This window comes from Myxine glutinosa, chromosome 7 (assembly GCF_964187855.1).
Source record: "Myxine glutinosa chromosome 7, kmMyxGlut1.1, whole genome shotgun sequence".
Lineage (NCBI taxonomy): Eukaryota > Metazoa > Chordata > Myxini > Myxiniformes > Myxinidae > Myxine > Myxine glutinosa.
This window is the reverse complement of record NC_136267.1, coordinates 102,816,350-102,837,104: the sequence shown is the minus strand read 5'-3', so window position 1 is coordinate 102,837,104 and position 20,755 is coordinate 102,816,350. Positions and strand designations below refer to the sequence as shown.

Below are 20,755 nucleotides of genomic sequence, written 5' to 3'. Positions count from 1 at the left end.
TCCACATATCAATGTACTGGAGTCTGGGAAACAGTGTGGCGACTGATTTGCTCATTCCGCAATTTGGCAGCATGATATGTTTGTTGTGGAAGCTTGATGGTCAAGTTGAACTAGCATTCCTGGTTTGGCCAAACATATCTTGTTATTCAGAGGGGTATTTGTGCTTGGAGTCAGACACAGGGATGTGATAAGTATGCCTGCAGTCATTCCCTCTTGCCCAACAGCTGGATCCCAAATTCATTTTTTATGGATGATGACACCCATCTACACTGTGCTCTCTTGTCAATGCTGCACTTCATGATCACAACATCACTCACATGGACTCGACTGCACAATTTGTCAACTGAAGTCCATTTATACTTGCTTGGGACATCCTCGGGAGTTGTGTTTGTGGTCTCTCCCAGTCTGCCCACTATCTCTTGATGAACTGGAAGTGGCCCTGGTTGAGGATTGGCACAACATCACACAGCTAGATCGTCTGATTTATTCGATGCCATGACCTGTACAAGCTTATATTGGGATCGACAGTGTTTACATGTTATTAAGATCATTGTTGCCAAATCGAATACCCATTTCAGACAGCCATGTATTCAGACCTTGATATCCAGTCTTTATATTTACTGATGTAGTATACAGATGAATGTGATGATATGGTCTACCGACAATCAGAATATAAAAGTTTGAGCATATCATTAAAACAATACATGCCTCCAAACTTATGTTGCTTAATGTATTTGTGAGGAGTATAAATATATGTACAATAGGTATATATTTTATATTTTGAAGCAAGAATCTTCTCATTAAAATGTATTTTAAATATTTGCAACTCAACCCCTTCTCACTCAAAATCAGAGTAACTTTTTGTTAGCTTCATTTTGCTAAAATCTCTCACTTGAATAAATTTTTATTTAATCTCCTTTTTTCATTTATTTGGTTGCCATATCTTGTTTATTTGTAACTGTTAGAGCCTTTATATATGACCTCAACACTATCAAACATTTCAGAGGCCCTCTTTGACATGTCTGTTTTTATTCCTGCAGGCATCACCACAATGGCTTGCAGGACATTGGGCTTGTGCTTTTCCACAGGTGATATTTTCTTCACTTTATACCAAGCACAGTGAATTAATAAAAATATGTAAACTTATATTATCAAATTTGAGGGCAATACCAACTCATAGCTAGCTGCCCAGTCATCTAGCATCAGGTCTGACAAATCAACCACCGAATGGTCTTAATCTGCGACTGTGAAGGCATCATGTGTCAGGTGTTCAATATATTTCCAAAGCAGAGGGACATCCATTTTGACTCTAATTCACAGATGGAAAGACCTAATGTTATTTTCTTCATTGCTTTGCATTTGTCTGGTTGACAGTGTGACCTCGTGTGTGCAAGCTTGGCATTATCGACCAAAATTATTTTCGTTTTCTTTATTTTTTGTTTTAGCATATAAATTATGGGTTCAGATCATGAAAAATGTGAAAACGTTTCAACAAAACAGGCCCTTATCTGGATTAAATTACACAATGCTGTTTTGCTTTGTTTCACCGTACTGCACAAGCCTGCACTATGCTGTACTACTGTGCTCTATTTTGTGTTTCACTCTGTCACAACATGCTGGCTGCATTGACCTATGTTATGCTATGGTACATACCAGTGTTAGTTTTGTTTGTCGTATGATCATGTTTTTCATGTGATGACCTTTTCTTCTTATTCTAAACCAAACATAATAATAATACAGTGAAACCCCGATTTTACGCGCCCCGATTTAATGCGAATTCGGATATAACGCGATGAGTTATTGGACCTTTTTTTTTTTTTGCTCTTTCCGGAATTTCTTCCGGAAATGGAACAAACTGCTAGAAAAAGAAAATATTTTTCTGTGAAAGATAAACTTCACGCACTTGACGCGATCAAGCCGAAAAGTCAAACTCAAGTTGCACGAGACCTCGGGATACCGGAATGAAACACTTTGTGGCTGGAAATCTCGAGAAGAAAAGTTATGTGCGTCACTTTGCAAAGTTGAAGAAGAAGCAGGACTAAAAGCTAAACGCCTGAAGACAGCCAAAGATGTCAGCCTCGATGACTCCTTGTACGAGTGGTTTGTTCAAGCTCGCTCAGAAGGCCTTCCAATGTCTGAATGGAGCAAAGAAGAGCGACACCAGTGGCACTCTCCCGACGACGAATGCCCAACATATGAGCACCTGACGGACGCCGAGATCGTCCGCAACGTAACTATAGCACCGGCGGAGGCAAGTGTACCGGTTCTCGAGCCACAAGAAGATGATAATGAATCGCCCCCACCCCCAAAAGTGTCTGAAGCCATTGAACACCTCGAGGTGTTCAATTGGCTGGAGACCCAGGAGGTGGACCACATAAAAATCCTCCAACTCAGAAGCATTCTAGATTTCGCTCGCAGCCAGCGACATGCTACGTTCAAGCAAGGAACACTCGATCACTTTTTTAAGAAATAAACTGTAAATGATGATTGCTAATATTCTTGAATGTTTTTATTTGCTGTTTTAGGATGTTTTAGGATATTAGGGTAACATTGGGTCAGTTTGAACGCTGATTTTCTTGAACCCCGATTTAGCGCGACCCCGCGTTTTTCGCGATGACATTTTATGGACCTCAACGATCGCGTTATAACGGGGCCACACTGTATTGTGTACACTTTGCGAATATATAAACTATCAACCCAGGGACCTACAGAACCTCCATCCCTCCGCTCTACCGAGTGCCGTTGTAGATTATGATTTAGTTGCAATTAATGAAGGGCTTCTATTTGATCAGCTTCATGATGATATCAATCCATAACTCAAATTAAAAAAGGCAAAAACAAACACTTCATTTTAGGTTTTTAGAATGACAAATCATTATCAGTAATAATAAATTCCACACCAAATTATTTGATAAACGAGATGCCTTTACATTTCACATTGTATGGAGGTTATTCTTATGCAGCAACATTCCTAAAAAGCTATTCTATTGCAGGTGAAACAGTTGCAAGTGAAACTTGAAGAGCACTCAGTATATAGCACGTACCTCTGCCAGGCTGAAAAGTTTACATTTTGTATCCCAATGATAGGCAGGATCTGCATCTTTAACCAACATCTAATTGGCTTGTTCTTGTCATCCACCTAGTTTTGTCATAACTCATCGATAACTTTTTATAATATAATGCGACAAATCGTTTTTGGCTACCTCTCTGCCTCAATGGTGAATAATAATAATAATAATAAAGGAGTCTTATATAGCCCCATCAAGCAGAGTTAACGACCCTCGTGGCGCTTTACATTATCATGCGAACGCACACACACACACATACACAAACATACACATACACACACACCTTCACTCTTGCCCTATTCCTCTCCCTCCCCATTCAAAACCCACAGATGTGTACTCTCCCCTCCTCCTCCCCCTCCCTCCCCCGCACATGTACACAGACATACTCTCGATCTCCGTCCCACCTCAAACCGAAGGGAAAACAGGACTTAGACTTTGAAAGACTTGTGAAACAGATAGGTTTTGAGGGAGGTTTTAAAGGCAGGAAGAGAGTCAACATGTTGAACAGAGGAAGGCAAGTCATTCCAGAGCAGAGGTGCAGCAAAGGAAAAGGATTTCTCGCCAAATGACTTGGTGCTCGTGCGCGGCGGCTCTAAGGTCATAGAGTCGTCGCTTGAACGAAGCCGTCGCCGAGGTACATAGAGAGTGAGCAAATCGGAGAGATAGTGAGGTCCCGTTCCACACAATGATTTATAACATAGTGTGCAAATTTTGTACTGCACACGAGCAGAGACAGGCAGCCAGTGTAAAGATTCAAGGAGCGGAGTAACATGGTCAGACTTCTTCGCCTTACAGACAAGACGAGCGGCAGAGTTTTGAACCTTTTGTAACTTATCCAAGAGAAACTGAGGGCAGCCAGCATACAAAGAATTACAATAGTCTTGCCTTGAGAGGACAAGGGCACAGACCAGAGTTAGAGCAGCCTGAGGAGTAAGAAAGTGGCGAATGGATGCGATCTTTTGCAGCTGAAAGTATGCTGATTTGCAAGTTTGAAGTACTTGCTTGGAAAATGTCATGTTACAGTCGAAAACCACACCAAGGTTCTTGGCCGACGAAACAAAATTTACATCGGTTTCACCAACATGAATAGTGGTAGGAAGTAAACATTGTAGAGGACATCTGTGCGATCTTACAATCATAGACTGTTTTAGCATCGTTCAGCTGAAGTTTGTTTTGGGTCATCCACGCCTTCACGTCGGCAATACAGCCTTCTAACACTTCAACAGTGGGCACGATTTGTTGAGTCGTGCTTCCTTTGTACAGCTGATTGTCATCCGCAAAGGCGTGGTGATCAACTGAATGTCTGGCAACAAGATCAAATAGAGGCTGAGTGTACAAAAGAAAGAGGATAGGTCCCAGGACTGAGCCCTGGGGAACGCCAAAGGAAAGCGGAGAAGGGGCTGATTTCTGGCCATTGACAACAATTGTTTGCACTCAGTAAGATAGGACATCAGCCAAGAAAGGGGAGTACCAGTTATACCAAATGTGAGTTCAAGACGACGAATTAAGACACTATGGTCAATCGTGTCAAAGGCGGCAGACAAGTCTAAAAGAGCAAGAACGGAAACCTTACCACAGTCAAGAGAGGTCAGAAGATCATTGGTTATTCTTAGGAGAGTGGTCTCGGTGCTATGGCCTGGTCTATATGCCGACTGGTGAGAATTGAAAAGATTATTTGAAACTAGATGGTCATTCATCTGTGATAGCACAATTCTTTCTGTGATCTTTGACAGGAAAGACAGGTTGGAGATGGGACGGTAATTTTTCATGTCGTTAAGGTCAAGGGTGGGCTTTTTAAGAAGTGGTTTAACAAGAGCTTGCTTAAAGAGAAGCGGAAATGAACCAGCAGTGAGAGAATCATTTATAACTGCAGTAATAAATGGGAGGAGGGTGTCCAAACACTCAATAAACAAATCGGTGGGAAGGGGGTCGAGATCACATGTTTTTGTGTTTGACTTGAGGATTGTACATTTGACAATTTCCTCAGTAACAGGAGTAAACGAACTAAGAGGTCGTCTGTGAAAGCAGTGTTCAGCATCATCGAAGGAAAGGAGTGACTGCTTGTCAAGATTGTTTCTTATTGACTGAATTTTATTGTGAAAGAAATGCAGGAAGTGTTGGGGTAGTTCGTTTTGAGGAAATACAGTGGGAAGAACGGATTTATTTTTGGTGGCAAGCAGGCGGTTGGCAATGCTGAACAGTTGCTTGCAGGAGGAGCTCCTAGTAATCCGATCAGAAATATGACGTTTTTGCTTTCAGAATGATTTTTATGACAAGTCTTTTAGCTATGTTATACAACTGTTTATGGACTGTGAGGCCAGTCTTCAGTCACTGTCTCTCGGCACGTCGTCGTTCCTTTTTGGCAGCCCTGACTTCGTCGCTGACTGCGCTGAACCACGGAGTACTCCTGCGTCTGGAAACGGCACGCCGTGTCGCTGGAGCATGACAGTCCAACGCTGTGCGGAGGCAAGAGTCGAGGTCTTCTGTAGTGATGTAGGAACGGCCAGAGAGACGGGTGTGAAGGTCCTCTTTAAAGGCGGAACGGTCGATGGCACTAATGTTGCGGGCAGTGATGAAGGTGAGCTGAAGACGAGGAACAGCAATACTCAGGTGGCTGGTGACACAGAAGTGGTCCGAGGCGATAGCATAGGTCACTGACGTGGACTGCACCAACTGATCATTCCATCTGTGCACTGACCAATCCAGGATGTGTCCTTTAACATGTGTAGGTTGGGAGACAGACTGAGACAGACTAAAAGTAGAAAGGAGGTCAATGATCTTTGAAGTGAGAGGATGTTGTGGTTGGTTGTAGTGGACGTTGAAATCTCCAAGAATCAAGACGAAACCAGGAAGAGTATTGCAGTGGTCGAGCAGATTAGGAAGCTGGGTCACGAACATAGAGTCAGTGAGCTTGTTTTTCCGGTTAGGTGGAGGTCTGTAGAGGCAGAAGAAATGAAGTGTTTTCTGACAGAGTGAAGGTGACATGGGCTAGCTCGTAGGATGAATGGTCAAACGAAAACGTCGTGGTGAAGGAGACAAAGGGAGAGAAGTTGTCTCTGTAAATAACAGCCACGCCCCCACCCCTGGAGGAGTGAGGAAATGACTGCAGGGTGTATCCAGGTGGGGTGAGATCAGCAAATCTCGCTTCGTCGCCACTGGGTTGGAGCCAAGTTTCGGTCAGAAAAAGACGTCAATATCGTTATCTTGGACAAAAGAGGTAATTTCGGTTCGCTTTTCAGGACTACTTACAGACTGAGCATTGAATAAGGCGAGAGACAGGTCAGAACGGTGTTGTTTTGGTGCTGTGTATGTTCTACAGGGATAGATGAGGTTATTGAAGTTGACAGGGGACACTTTTTCACAGAAATTATTAAAATGTGGGCCGGGCCGTCGCTGGTCACGAAGAGAAATCACAATCGGTATTTTTCTCTGCTTTCTCCTCCCGCCTCGCTTTGTGCGTTTTCTCGGGAGACCAACGCTGATTTCAAGTTCTCTGAGGCCTGACACGAGTCCAGGAGTCAATCGAGTGGTGTTGTTTAAAGACAAAAGTTTTTGCCGAGTGTAGCGAATAGGCCTCGGGATAGAAGAGTTAGAGCGGATAGTCGAGCTCGGTACATGCAGCGGTGTGTGCAGAGGTGGGACGAGCGATGGGGCGAGCGGTGGGACGAGCGATGGGGCAAGACGGGGAAAAGAACTGTCTTGTTGAGAGGCGCACACCAGGGCTGCGTGAGGCGCAGCGAAAAAACATGGCGGGTACTCTCAGTTCGAAATTGTCAACCTGGTGGCGAGTAAAATCCAAAGTACTGCAAATCTCACGGGCAGACACGCCGCCATAAGCCAGGAAACGAAACAGGGATCAATCACAATCATTCACACATAGCACAACACGACAGCACACGCTAAATCCAACGGAGTCAATCAAATACACAGGACGACCGACTCAGCTCAGCCTGCTAGGCGAGTGACCTGGAAGCGGATTTAAAGTAAAGAATCACTTTAAGTTTTTAAAAACAGTCATATCCGATTTCAGATCTTCAGCAAAATCAAATCGATTCATCCTTGTCACACCCCCAACCTGTTCCACCAAGTTTTGCTTGAATCCATTCATAACCTTTTGAGATATTGTGCTGTATATTGTTTTGGCCCGATTTCTCAATGGTGAAGAATTGGCGTCAGGAAGGGCATCCGGCCATAAAAAAAAAACATTGCCTCAAACAGGGAACCATGATCGTCATGGGGCCCGCAAGGCTAACCCCTGCTCTGTCAGGGAAAAATGGCCTTAAAACGATCATTCATTCATATTTTTCTCAATGGTGAAGAACCACTTTAAAAATTATAGTATCTGGATCTTCACCAAAATCAAATACATTCATCCTTGTCATACACCCAACCTTTCCCCCAAATTTTGTCCGAGCCTGTCCACAAATTGAGATATCCTGTTCACAGATAAACAGACAGGAGTGAAGACATAACCTCCACCCACCTTTGGTGACAAAGGTAATAATTAAGACTTTGAGAGCAACCACACACAGCACCGAAGTTATCAACATATTATTTTCCGACCTATCAATTTTCTGACATAAAAAATGACAAAATGGGTTCATCAAAAATGTAGTGGTCTGAGAGGGTCATTAGTCAGTGTGGCAGCTACATTCAAATGTAAGGAGTGCACAGAGGGAGCTGCAGATGGAGGAAATGTTGAGTTGGATCTTGGAGATGGCGTGAAGCTGGAAGGTGTGAAAACATTTTGCTACCTAGGAGACATGCTGAATGGAGAAGGTGGATCAGACTCGGCAACGGTTGCTAGAGTGAGATGTGGATGGAAGAGGTTTCGGGAACGGATTGGCGTGCTGACGAGGAGGGAGTGTCGTTGAAGCTGAAGGGAAAGGTGTATGCTGCATGTGTGAGAAGTGTTATTATTTATGGGAGCGAGACATGGGTAATGAATGTAGAGCAGCAACGAAGGCTGGAAAGGGTGGAAATGTGAATGGTTCCGTGGATGTGCGGAGTATTGTTGAGAGAGAGGAAGACAAATTATGAATTGCGAAAGATGATGGGAATAGAGCCTGTGATGGATGCTGTGAAGAGAAACAGGTTGAGATGGTTTGGTCATGTGTTGAGGAAGGATGAAAGTGACTGGTTGAGAAGTGCGATGGAAATGAATGAAGAAGGAAGTAGAGGACGAGGAAGACCGAGAAAGACTTGGCTAAAGGTGGTGGAAGAAGAAATGCGGGTAAGGGGGTTAACAAGGGGAGGTGCAGAAAATAGGGCAAAATAGACCTGGCGTGTATGTAACAAGCTTATTATCCTCTTTCTGGAACTGAGTATTACAAATCAACAAATCAGCCCATCAGCAAACTCCAAAATCCTTTCACCTTCTCCAATTCTCACACCATATCCGTAACCCCCATGAACTCCCTCAAAACCATCCATACTCCTTCCCACATGTCCATTTAGGTCTCCTCCTACCACAACAACTTCCTTATTTTTCACGTTTTCCATCAGCTTCTCTATCGCACACCAGAACTTGTCCTTCTCTTCATCGCTCTGACCAACCTGCGGAGCATATCCCGAGATGACGTTCACCAAGAGCTTTCCAATCATCATTTTCACCATCATCAACCTATCACTCACTCTAGTCACACTCACCACACTGTCTACAAACTCCTCAGAAAACAGGACACCAACACCATTCATGCCTTCTGGGCACCCTTGCCACACAAACTTGTATTTCTGTCCCTGCCTACCCTTCACCATTCTCACACCACTTCCGTTCCATCTCGTCTCTTGCACACAACATATGTCCACTCTTCTGACCAATACTTCCACCACCTCTCCTGATCTCCCTGTCATTGTCCCTACATTCCATGTCCCAAACCTCAGAAACCGATCTCCACTTCGGGCATCAGACGTTTCGTCGTCATAAATGGAGGTGTTTCCACCCTTGCTTCGATCGGGTTCCCCACCTTGAGTTTTGACGAGAGGGAGTGGGGTCCCCCACGGGGTACTTCGGGCTGTACCCTGCCCATATGCAGTTGTAATTGTCATGGTTCTCATTTTGAGGTAATGTTTTTATGGCCGGATGCCCTTCCTGACGCCAACCCTTTTAGTCGCCTCTTACGACACGCAGGGATACGGTGTACCTATTCTAAAATGGGGTACACACCAGGGATATATATATATATATATATACAGACTTGGCATTTAATATGGAATATATTTTTTTTCATGACTTGGGATTACTTTCTTAATTCAGTATATCAATCTGGTGAGTTTCTTTTACACTTTGGTGATTTATTTGTTAAAAGAACCATGTCCCTGATTGTCTGTCGCAGCAAGAAGTCAACAACAGGATTATATCACAGGTGGCGTGGCAAAATGTACGGACAGGTGCATTTGATGATTGGCTACACAGTTGGGTATACAAGGGTTGTTGCGTTCTGTGTTAGTGGAAAACAACTGCTGCACGTCTCCAAAAGTTATTGCCGCTTCCTCTGGAGATGGTCCATCAACTCGACAATGCTGTTTGTCATGGAGTGGTGGCTTTACGAAATTACGGCATGAATCAGCGTGCTATTGCTCGGCAGTATGGCATCACTCAAGGTCAGGTGTCAAAGATCCTGAAACGAAATGCTCAGAGGGGTGTCCCTACTCCAATACCGAGGCCAGGATGCCCCGCAGAACCACAAGGAGGGATGATCGCCAGCTGCACCGGTTAGTCCGCAATGGCCGTACCAAGTCAGCTAATCGGCTTAGGGCTGAGTGGCAGCAACTGACAAATGTGCCTGTATCCAGAAGGCTAGTCAACCAATGACTGGTTCAAGCAGGCTATCGTGCGAGGTGTCCCCTGAGAAAGCCACGCCTGACCAGACAACACCGCCAGCGCCGATTGCAGTGGGCCAGAGAGCACCGTCAATGGCAGCCAGGACACTGGAATCACGTGATCTTCAGTGACGAGTCTAGATTTCTGGTCTATCGTCAAGATGGCCGCGTCCGAGTGCGCAGACAAGTGCATGAAGCCGCCAACAAAGATTGTATAGTGCCAAGAGTCCAAGCTGGAGGTGGTGGGGTGACCGTTTGGGCTGCTTTTCATGCAGGGGGCAAAACTGACCTGGTTGTTCTGAATGGAAACCTGAACCAGTTCAAGTACAGGGCCATTCTGGAAGAAACATTGCTTCCATTTGCTTGTTCAGCCTTTCGAGGAAACTTTGTCTTCCAAGATGACAATGCACGGCCTCATCGTGCTCGCATGATCCAACACTTTCTTGTTGACCGTGGTGTAGAGCATATGGAGTGGCCTGCCATGTCCCCGGATATGAATCCGCAAGAGAACATGTGAGCAGAATTAACGCGTCAAATCGACCACTTGGACCAGCAGCCGACCTCTGTGCGTGAATTGCAGCAGGCTATTGTCACTGCATGGCAAGCGATTCCTGTCCAAACCTTGGCAAATCTTGTGAACAGCATGCCTCAACGTGTACGTGCTCTCCTGAATGCTTGTGGGGGTTTACACGAAGTACTGAACTGTAATTTTACTGTCCGTAATCCCAGTCGTAATTTCACTTTTGTTTTTGTTTAAAAATTTTTTGGCTAATGTGCAAAATAAAGAGATACTTCTGGAAAACATACAGAAGTTTAACGCACTACAGTACGCGAATTGAGTTTGATATCAGTTTACATCACTTTCAAGGATCAATTTATTTGTTTCAAAATGTCAAATGTGTTTTTTTTTTTTTAAAAGGTCACATTAACAAAATCTAGAATAATTTCAACATAATTCCAATGAACTTTTGGTTCTAAGACATCTTGAAAAGTAAGTTCACCCCCTCAAAAAAAATATTCCATATTAAATGCCAAGTCTGTGTATATGTATATATATATAATATATATTATATATATATATATATATAATATATATTATATATATAAAATATATATATATATATATATATAAAAAAAAAATATATATATATATATATATATATATATATATATAAATATATATATAGATATATATATATATATATATATATATATATATATATATATATTGTTACGGACACGACTTAGATGTTGCTTGACCGAGCGGAATGGCCGCCGTGTTCGCACAAGTTACCCGATTACACTCGAACGTTGGCCGAATCGCGCTATGCTAAATCAATGAAGGAAAGGACACCACGGCTGGGTTAAATGACACGACACCAGGGGTACAGTTCTCAAGACCTCTGGAGGAGGATATAATATTGGTTATGCAGAACGTTAAGATTACACGGCACAGAGGTACAGCACAGAAAGATAAGCACTTAGACACAGTCTTATCTTATTCCCGACAGACCACAGACAAACGGGACAAGAGTGACTTACACGGGGATTGATGGCAGGGGAGGGCAGGCAGTCGATAGCTCAAGGTGCACCTTGGCTCAGGGGCAGAATCGACCCGGTCCGGTCCAGAGAGGCGGGGAGGTATTTTCTCAGCGCTGGAGGTGGCGTCCGTTTCTCTTCAAGCTCAGGCGCATCTGACGTCACCTCCGTCTTCCTGCGCATGTCCAGCGGGGAGTGACACGCCCTCGGCTCGTTAGCTCCGCCCCAGATGGAATCGGTCCGCCGCTTCTTATTGGGTGCGGGGGGTTACACCCTTGACGCCTTGAACTCCGCCCTTGACGAGGAGCTGACAGTGAGCCCCTGCGTGGTAACCCCGTCGGAGCACATGCTCAATGGCGGCTAACCAAGCCGGAGTGAGGACGCACACTCCCCGCGCCGCCGCCGCTATTGTTGTTGTTGGTGTTGTTGTTCCATGAGGAAGAGATGCGGGGAGGTATTGGGAGGTCCTAAACTTACTAATGGTGCCATACAATCACATTCTGGTGCAACGAAGAGTCAGAATTAATGGAAACGAGTCCTTAACTGACATAGACTAAGAATAACTAGCAAGAGGTCCTATAGTTGTCTACGTGAGATGCGGTGAACCTGGGCACGACATTTAATGGGGGAAAAAGGGGAAGGTCGGGGCTACAGAGTGTTGTTTACAGACAATGGGACTAGGGAATGGGGGATTGGGGATAGTTGGGGAGTATTGGGGAAATAGGGGAATATTTACAAGCGGATATGGATGGAGGCCAAATCCCATATCCGCAACAATATATATATATATATATGTATGTATGTATGTATGTATGTATGTATGTCCATGTCTATGTATGTATGTATGCATATATATATGTATATATATATATATATATATATATATATATATATATATATATATATATATATATATATATATGTATGTATGTATGTATGTGTGTGTGTGTGTGTGTGTGTGTGTGTGTGTGTGTGTGTGTGTGTGTGTGTGTGTGTGTGTGTGTGTGTGTGTGTGTGTGTGTGTGTGTGTGTGTGTGCGTGCGTGCGCTTGTCATCACAACAAATCGCGTGGTCCTTCCGCATCGCCTTGACTAGCGCACAACGAACATGTGACACGATAAATGGGACAAGACTTGGGTGCCTCTAAAACTCTGCACGACAAAGGAACTTCAAATGTCCAACTGTCGCACCGCAAAGCCTGATTGTTCGAACTTGTGTTTGTACCCTGGCCTTGCCTAACATGTGACCCATCCCTCACGCAAAGGAATCCAATGCTATGACGTCATTTCCCTTCGAACTTAGCGCACACGACCTCACCTCACCAGGCACGTATACTCAGCACACATCTCTAGTGCGCGCAACTAACCTCCCAGCACAGAGCATTCACAGATCTAGACCCCAAGCTCCGCGTGTGTTACCATTTTAACCTCCTTCACGCTCTGTGCCAAACACCCTGGTACACGTGCGCCACGAACCCTGGTGTGTGACCTGCATCTATCTTTGGGCACGATACAGAGTCACATTTCCCAATGACTACCCGGGGAAATAAAACTACCTCATTGCTCCTCAATTGATTCCCCGACCTTACATCCCAAGCCCCCGGCAGTCAAGTTTATTCGCAGTTCACAATTCTGATTTCATTTGCCTATGTAATAATAGCCTGCTCGTGTACAATGTGAGCTACACTCCTCATGAACGCTGCCTTCAGGGTAGCTCATCAAATATAATACCCTCAAAACCATAATCACTTTCATCAAGTATAACACGTTCTTCTCCACCCGTGCCTGCTCTGCCATCAACACCACGTGACCACTTGTTATGTTTACCATTCACTTCAATGAGTTCCCGTGCCCCAGGCACACAACCTGCTCAATGAATCGAATCTATCACAGCAGCCTATGTACGTGATATACATGCTCTACTGTTACTGATTCGTCACTTCCGTTGTTGTGGTTCTCATCCACTGTAAACATTTTTGGTTCCATGTACTATTATTGTTATCGTTTAAGTGAAATAGAGATTAGTTTTCAAAAGGTAAAAAAAGTTAGTGTTTTAAAAAGAAACCGGAAACTGGATCGGGAACCGGACGAAGAGGAAGAAAAAGAAGAGGAGGAAGAAGAGGCGGAGCGAGTGAGGTCGGAGAAGGAGCCGAGCTGCGTTGAGGTTTTGAGCAAACGCTGGCGAACGAGGGTCACGAGCGAACTTTGGGGTTTCCTGGGAAAGGGATTCCTGCGACAGAGTTGTTATCGCTGTGACAGATAAACCTGCGTGACAGGTTTTGCGGTTGATTCCGAAGAGAATCATTGAAGTGCCGTTACGTCTCGAGAACGGACCGTTGGCCATTTTACCTCACACCCGATTTCGGATCGCTCTCGGCTCTTCACCTCGCTTCAACCACTCCACCGCATCCAGATGGTAACCTGGTGTGTGTGTGTGTAACGTGGATTTTGAGTGGGAATTTGCGGTTCGCCGTCTGTGAGCCGTTGAACGTCCATACCCGAAGGTTAATTTGCGGTTCGCCGTTTGTGAGCCGTTGAACGTCCATACCCGAAGGTGTGATTTCCCAGTCGCTTCTTGAGGACACTTTTGCCTATCTTTGGCAGTGTAACTGTCAACCCAACGGGATTCTGGTCTCGATACAACATCGTTCTGACGATCACTGGAGTGGATCGACTTTGGCTTGAAGCCGGAACCAACTTTGGCTTGAAGCCGGGACAAAGACATTGGGAATGTTATTTTCGCTCACTTGGATCACAGTGAGTTATATTGTACGAAACTGATGGTACCGTCATAGGAATGATATATTGGTTGTACAATTGATTAATATTGTTATTGTACTGTTATTCTTGTGTGACCTTAATACAATACTTGTTTGTTGGTAACAATTGGTGTGGTTTCACCATTGATCTTTGACACACAGAACAACACATCTTTCTGCCGTGACTCCTCTTGAGGCTCGGAGGTACACCGTGACCGGGGTTTGGGGAGGAGCACGTAACACTACATATAGGCCCACCATAGCCTGTCCACTATGTTATGAAATATGCCATTCCTTCATTCGACGATTTTTCATTAGTGAAAAATCACTAAGACCAAACCACTCTCAAATCCAGAACCCCAGACCAAAATCGAATCAATTCACCCTTGCTGCATATCCAATCCGTCCACCACACCTCATTTTATATTCAACCCACCCAATATGGGTTCACCCGAATTTCCACAAATCGGGGTGGCCAGAACCCGATATTCGGAGATCCGAGCACATATATCTACTAAGGCTCCTGGCATTTGACACAACTCCCTCTCTCTCTCTGCGCAAGACATTCTGGGGTTCATAAAACCTTTCCGTTATCAATGCCATTATAGACGGGTCAATATACAACCAGAACAGCCGTACCCCAAAAAAATTGCAAATTTTAGTTTTATTGCATTTCCTTATATTTTAAGACTTACTTAGGAACATATCAAAAGTTGGACATAAATGGACCATGGGAAAGCAAAAAATTTTGACATGATAAAAATGTCACAAAACCATGCACGATTCACTACGTCGAAAACGTCTTTGGTTTTTTATTTTTGTTTCTTTTTGTTTATATAAATTAATTTGTTCCACTGAGACCAGCTGCAAAGGCAACATTTTATAACACTTGTTTCGTGTCTTTAACAATGTTTACATCTGCTACCTGACACATGTCTTTAACAATATGACCTCCCAGCATGTAGGCTAATGACCTAATTCCTCACTGGTAGTTGTGCAGCTTGACTGAGTAACAACTCCACATGAATGAGTTAATTACACCTAATTAGGACTCAATTGGACAACGTTGTATGGTAAACATTGGAGATACAATACAATACAACCAAGGAGATACAGTACAATACAACCAAGGCCAAGGCAGTAGCAAAAAGACAGGTAGGCCTATGCATACAATTGCCCCATATATTCTACATGTATTTTGTACTCCTACAACTGTAGTGTATGATGGTATTTATTTTCCAGGTTCTAGAGTTGTGGGGATGCATATTTATTTAATAGGAATGGGACCAGTTGATTGGGGGAAGGGGGAGGGGGTTCTATCAGTATGTTTTTCTTCTGGACTATACATATCTTTTCCTGGTGCACCTTGTGACTAAGCAACAGAGCCCTTGTATATAATTCATTTCAGATGCAGAAAGCAATGGGATGACCACTATGCAGATTATTCCATAGTATGTTTCCTCCTAATATATATCTTTTTTTTTTCTTTTTTTTTTTTCTTTTTTTTTTCTTTTTTGTATACAAGATCGAGGCTCGTGAAAGAGCGAAAATTAATCACACAGAAAGACAAACAGACACATAAAACAAATAACATCGGGAGCGGTAGACAAGATGGGGAGAGAGGGGGAAGGACACAAACACAACATTTGAGAGCAGGGACCGAGAGACATCGAGAGATCTGTGGGAGGGAGAGGGCTTTGGGGGGGAGGCATGTGAAGGGGGGAGGCATGTGAAGGGGGGGAGGCATGTGAAGGGGGGGGGGGTGGGAGAGGTATAAACATATGGACACTGCCAGGATTTCCAGGAAATAAGTTGGAATTTCAAACAAGGTGGATCTGGGGTGAATTAGTGGGGGTAGAAAAGATCAAGGTTATGGATGGGGGAAGATAAGAGATGGTGGTGAACAGCTGTTTTAAAGACCTGGAGGGAGGAGAGGGATTGAAGGGAGTGTGGGAGTTTGTTCCACAGGCGGGAGAAAAGAGGAATGAAAGAGTGAAGGTGAGCAGAGAGCCGAGGTTTCGGCAGTTTAACCATCAGAGGGTTGCTGGCAGATCTTGTGCGACCTGTAGGAATATTTGGGGGACAGAGCACGGAGAGAGCTGGGAGAGCAAGGCCGGAGAGGAGTCGGTAGAAGACAGAAAGACCACCTACCTGCCTGCGGTGAGCGAGTGAAAGGCCCTCAGAGATAGCTTCATCGCGGGAGATTCCAATGATTTTGAAAGCTTTGGATTCAACAGCGTGAAGCCGAGCCAGGTGTGAGGCAGGAGCACCAGCCCATAGGGGAGAACAGTATTCCATTGAGCTGCGGATGAAAGCCTTGTATGTGGTGAGGAGCTCAGGTGTGCCGAGGAAGGACTTCGCACGACGGAGGATGCCCAGTCGGCGACTGGCTTTGGAGGCCAGCTTGGAAATGTGGTCTTCCCAAGAAAGATCATGGCAGATAGTGAGACCCAAAAGCTTGAGTGACAGAACTTCTTGGAGAGGATTGTTGAGAAAGTAGATGGGAGGGTTGTCCAGTCGATCTTTTCGGAGAGACATAGTAAGAGAGTGAGATTTGGCAGGATTGAAAGACATGTTCCACTTGTTTGACCAGTCTGTGATTTTGTCCAGGTCTTCAGAGAGTGAGGAGGCTGCAGACTGCCTATCTGAGGGAAGAGGAATGGAGCGGCAGAGAGTGGAGTCATCAGCAAAGAGATAGAGAGGATTTTCCAGAGAGTCAGAGAGATCATTGATAAAGACCAGAAAAAGCACAGGGCCCAGCACACTTCCTTGGGGAACTCCAGCCTGAACAGGAAGGGGAGATGAGAGAAATCCATTCAGGGCCACACGTTGACTACGACCAGAGAGGAAGTCCGCAAGCCATGCATGGAGATTTCCATGGATACCATAGGAGGAGAGTTTGGTGAGCAGAGCTGGGTGCCAGACCGTATCAAAGGCCCTTGATATGTCAAGGGAGACAGCTCTGATTTCCTGTTTGGCATTCAGGACCTCCATCCATTGTTGAGACAGCAGAAGCAGCATGTCCAGAGTAGAGTGACCTGGTCTGAAACCAAATTGATGATCAGAGATCAAGCCATTGGAGAAGAGGAAAGATTTCATATCCGAAGCAATGATGGATTCCATGACTTTGCTGATAATTGGGAGCAGGCTGATTGGTCTGTAGTTGCAAGGATCTGTTTTTGCACCTTTTTTGTGTAAAGCGGTAATGTTAGCTGATTTCCAGGATGCTGGCAGATGACCTTGAGCAAAAGATAGGGTGAAAAGAACAGAGAGAGGGTGAGATAGAGCGGCAGAGCAGGATTTTAGGACCCGTGGGCTGATGCCGTCTGGTCCAGTTGCAGAATCAGAGTCGAGGTTTGAAGATGGATGATCACCCAGCTTACTCCTATTCACATCTTACATAAATATCTCAGTTTCAGGGGCGGAGAATGCTCTGATGGCATTCAATGTATATGGCCAATGTAAATTGACTGCATGCTTCTAAAAGATCTCATTTTTGTATTTTCAGAGATAGAAAATGAACTCTTTATATGGTAAAGAGACCTGCCCTTTATGCCAAAGGGGATTGGACTGTGAGGAAACAGTATCAGTTCGTGAGAAAGGAGCAGAAGGCATCAACCGTGCAAGTGCCGAAAGGGGTGTGTCTTACACGTCAGGTTGTTGGCAAGATTGTGGAAGTTGACCCTGGGTTTCAAGAACAAGTGGCAGAACTGGAGCGACTGTACATTTCCCTGGAGACTGTCGAAAGTGACACTATAGAGTCTGTGTTGCAATCAGAGTGCATTCATTTCATTGACAATAGATTGAATCAGGAAAGGAATAAACTTGCAAAGGACTCGAAAACCAGTGCACTTTGGATCAACTACCAGCGTATGTTGGGAATTGCAAGGGCACTTGTGGCAGCTGATCGGACGGGGTCCTGGGAGATGCATCTCCAAGCCATATCAGCTTGCTTGCCGATATTTGCAGCTGCTGGCCATCCCAATTACCTGAAGTCAGCTCGACTCTATCTCGAGAAGATGCTTGCGTTAGAGGATGACAACCCTGAGGTTCATCAGAAGTTCCAATCTGGTTATCATGTAATCCGGCGCAGTGACCAATACTGGGCTGGCCTAGGCTCTGATCTTGTGATAGAACAGACATTAATGCGCTCACTGAAAAGCCAAGGGGGGCTGACTCGAGGAAGTGGGATGTCAGAGCACCAGAGAGCAGTTTGGACTCTGTCTTCAACCATATCGTCCTCCTACAACCTTGCTATGCAAGAACTGACCTCGAGTAGCTACTCAACAAGTGAACAACATAAGGAGTTGACAACATCCAGGGTGAGTCGAGATGAAGCTGATCGTGGCAAAGTTGCCGAAAAACTGGACAGCTTCACACCATTTTCTGATGACAAGTCATTGCGCAATATCATCACAGGGGTTACTGCAAATGAGGATGTCAATGTTCATGACCTATTCAAAGTAGGTAGTGACATTGTCAAGAAGATGGATGATCACCCAGCTTACTCCTATTCACACAAAAGGAGTTCTAAAGCCAAGACACTTGCATTCAGCAGGGCAGTCAAAGTTGCTGAGGACCGCACAATAGATCCAGCGTTACTATTCCAGAGGTTCTTAGTGGTGTCACAGACGGGAGATCTCCAGATAGGTGAAGTGATGAAATATGAACTCTGCCCATACCCAATGTCTCTTTTTGAGGCAAAAAACATCCTGCGCCAGCCAGATAAACCACAGTTGGCGGAGGCAATAAGGAATTATGCTACAACCAAATCTGACAATGCTGTCAACCAGACAGTTCCAGGAACAGATCACTATGTTCTTGACGGGGGATCACTTATTCACCGCTTAAAGTGGACAGAGGGATTCACCGACAGTTCCATTGCAGATGAATATGCCTCATTTACAGTACGACACTATGGCAAAGCTACTGTTGTGTTTGATGGTTATGAGGCTGGGCCAAGCACAAAGGACTGTTCTCATCAACGTCGGAATAGAAACAAGAATGCCACCAAGGTTAACATTACGGAGTCAACAAAATTTGTTGGGAAAAAGGAGGACTTTCTGTCGAATGAGTCAAACAAGCAGGCAATGATACTGTTGATTATAGAGGTGTTGCACAAGGAAGGCTGTGAGGTGATCCAAGCAGAGGGAGATGCTGATGTTGAGATTGCAAAAGCGGCCGTCGCAAATGCGGCTTCCAGATCTACAACCCTCATTGGAGAAGATACAGATCTCCTTCTCCTCCTGCTCTTCTATATGGTGGAGACAAACTGCATTGAACTCTATTTCCGTTCTGACAAGGCAAAATCAAATGTCTACAATATCAAAGTCCTTCAGCAGATACTTGGAAATGCAGCCTGCAGAGATATATTGTTCCTTCATGCATTAACTAGCTGTGACGCAACGTCTCGTGTCTTTGGGATTGGAAAGAAGTCAGGGTTTCAAAGAATCATCAAGAAAGAAAAGGAACTGATAGACAGCTCAAAGGTGTTCTGTAAACCACAGCAGAGTCAGGATGTTATTGAAACTGCAGGCTGCAGAGCAATGGTGGCATTGTTTGAAGCAAATCAGAACGACTCATTGGCATCGATCAGATACAACATTCTCTGCAAAAAGGTTGCAAGGGCTAAGGCATTTGTCACTCCTGAAAGACTGCCACCCACATCCGCTGCCTGCAAGTTTCATTCTCTGCGGACCTATTACCAGGTAATGGAATGGATGGGCCTTTGTTGTGGAATGGAGCCAACGGAGTGGGGATGGAAGGTAGGAGGAGGAAAACTTGTTCCAGTGATGACAGACAAAAGCCCTGCTCCAGACATACTACTTCAGATGATTCACTGCAACTGTTCAGGGGGGTGCAAAACACTAAGGTGTTCATGTAGGAAGCATGGATTAGAGTGCACCAGTGCATGTGGACATTGCCAGGACAGCAACTGTGACAATATGAGTGTTGAACCAGACATAGAGGAGGAGGAGGAGGACGATGAAACTGGAATCTAAGACTAGAAGGCATATGGTACTTCCACATGTGTCAAAATTGTCCAATTTTTTATATGTTGCTTTCCATGTCATAGACTGGCAGAAACAATCAAAGAACATATATTTGTGCAAATATTTACTTTAAATTGCGAATGGTCTCAGGATTAGCACTGCATAAACTACCAGCAACGATCATAATACAAATATTGGTGCAAAATTAACTTTAAATTGTTAGTGGTCTGATGATTATCAGTCAATTTTTTTACGTTTTATCTGCCGGCAGCCATCTTGTTTTCTGACGTCACTGAGGGACTTTCCCATGCGTCAAAATTGTCCAACTTTTAATATGTTGTCTTCCACTTCATAAACTACTAGAAATAAGCATAAAACAAAAATTTGCAATTTTTTTGGGGTCAGGCAGTATATTGACCCGTCTATTACTTGTCCAGAGATTACAAAGTAAATGTTATGCTACTAGCACAGGCACCCACTTGCCTGCCATTTTCAAACAGTGCAACAATGCCATACTTCAACAATCCCACGAAGCACCAATCAGCTTCTCAACCACAATCTTTTCAAAACTCATC

At 44.4% G+C, this 20,755-nt stretch overlaps 1 protein-coding gene across 1 annotated transcript in view; it reads right to left on the bottom strand.

The window, feature by feature from the left end:
• MRPS31 (mitochondrial ribosomal protein S31) overlaps positions 1-20,755 on the bottom strand; it is a 396,402-nt gene that overhangs the window by 67,049 nt on the left and 308,598 nt on the right. The gene's annotated exons all lie outside the window — the stretch shown is intronic.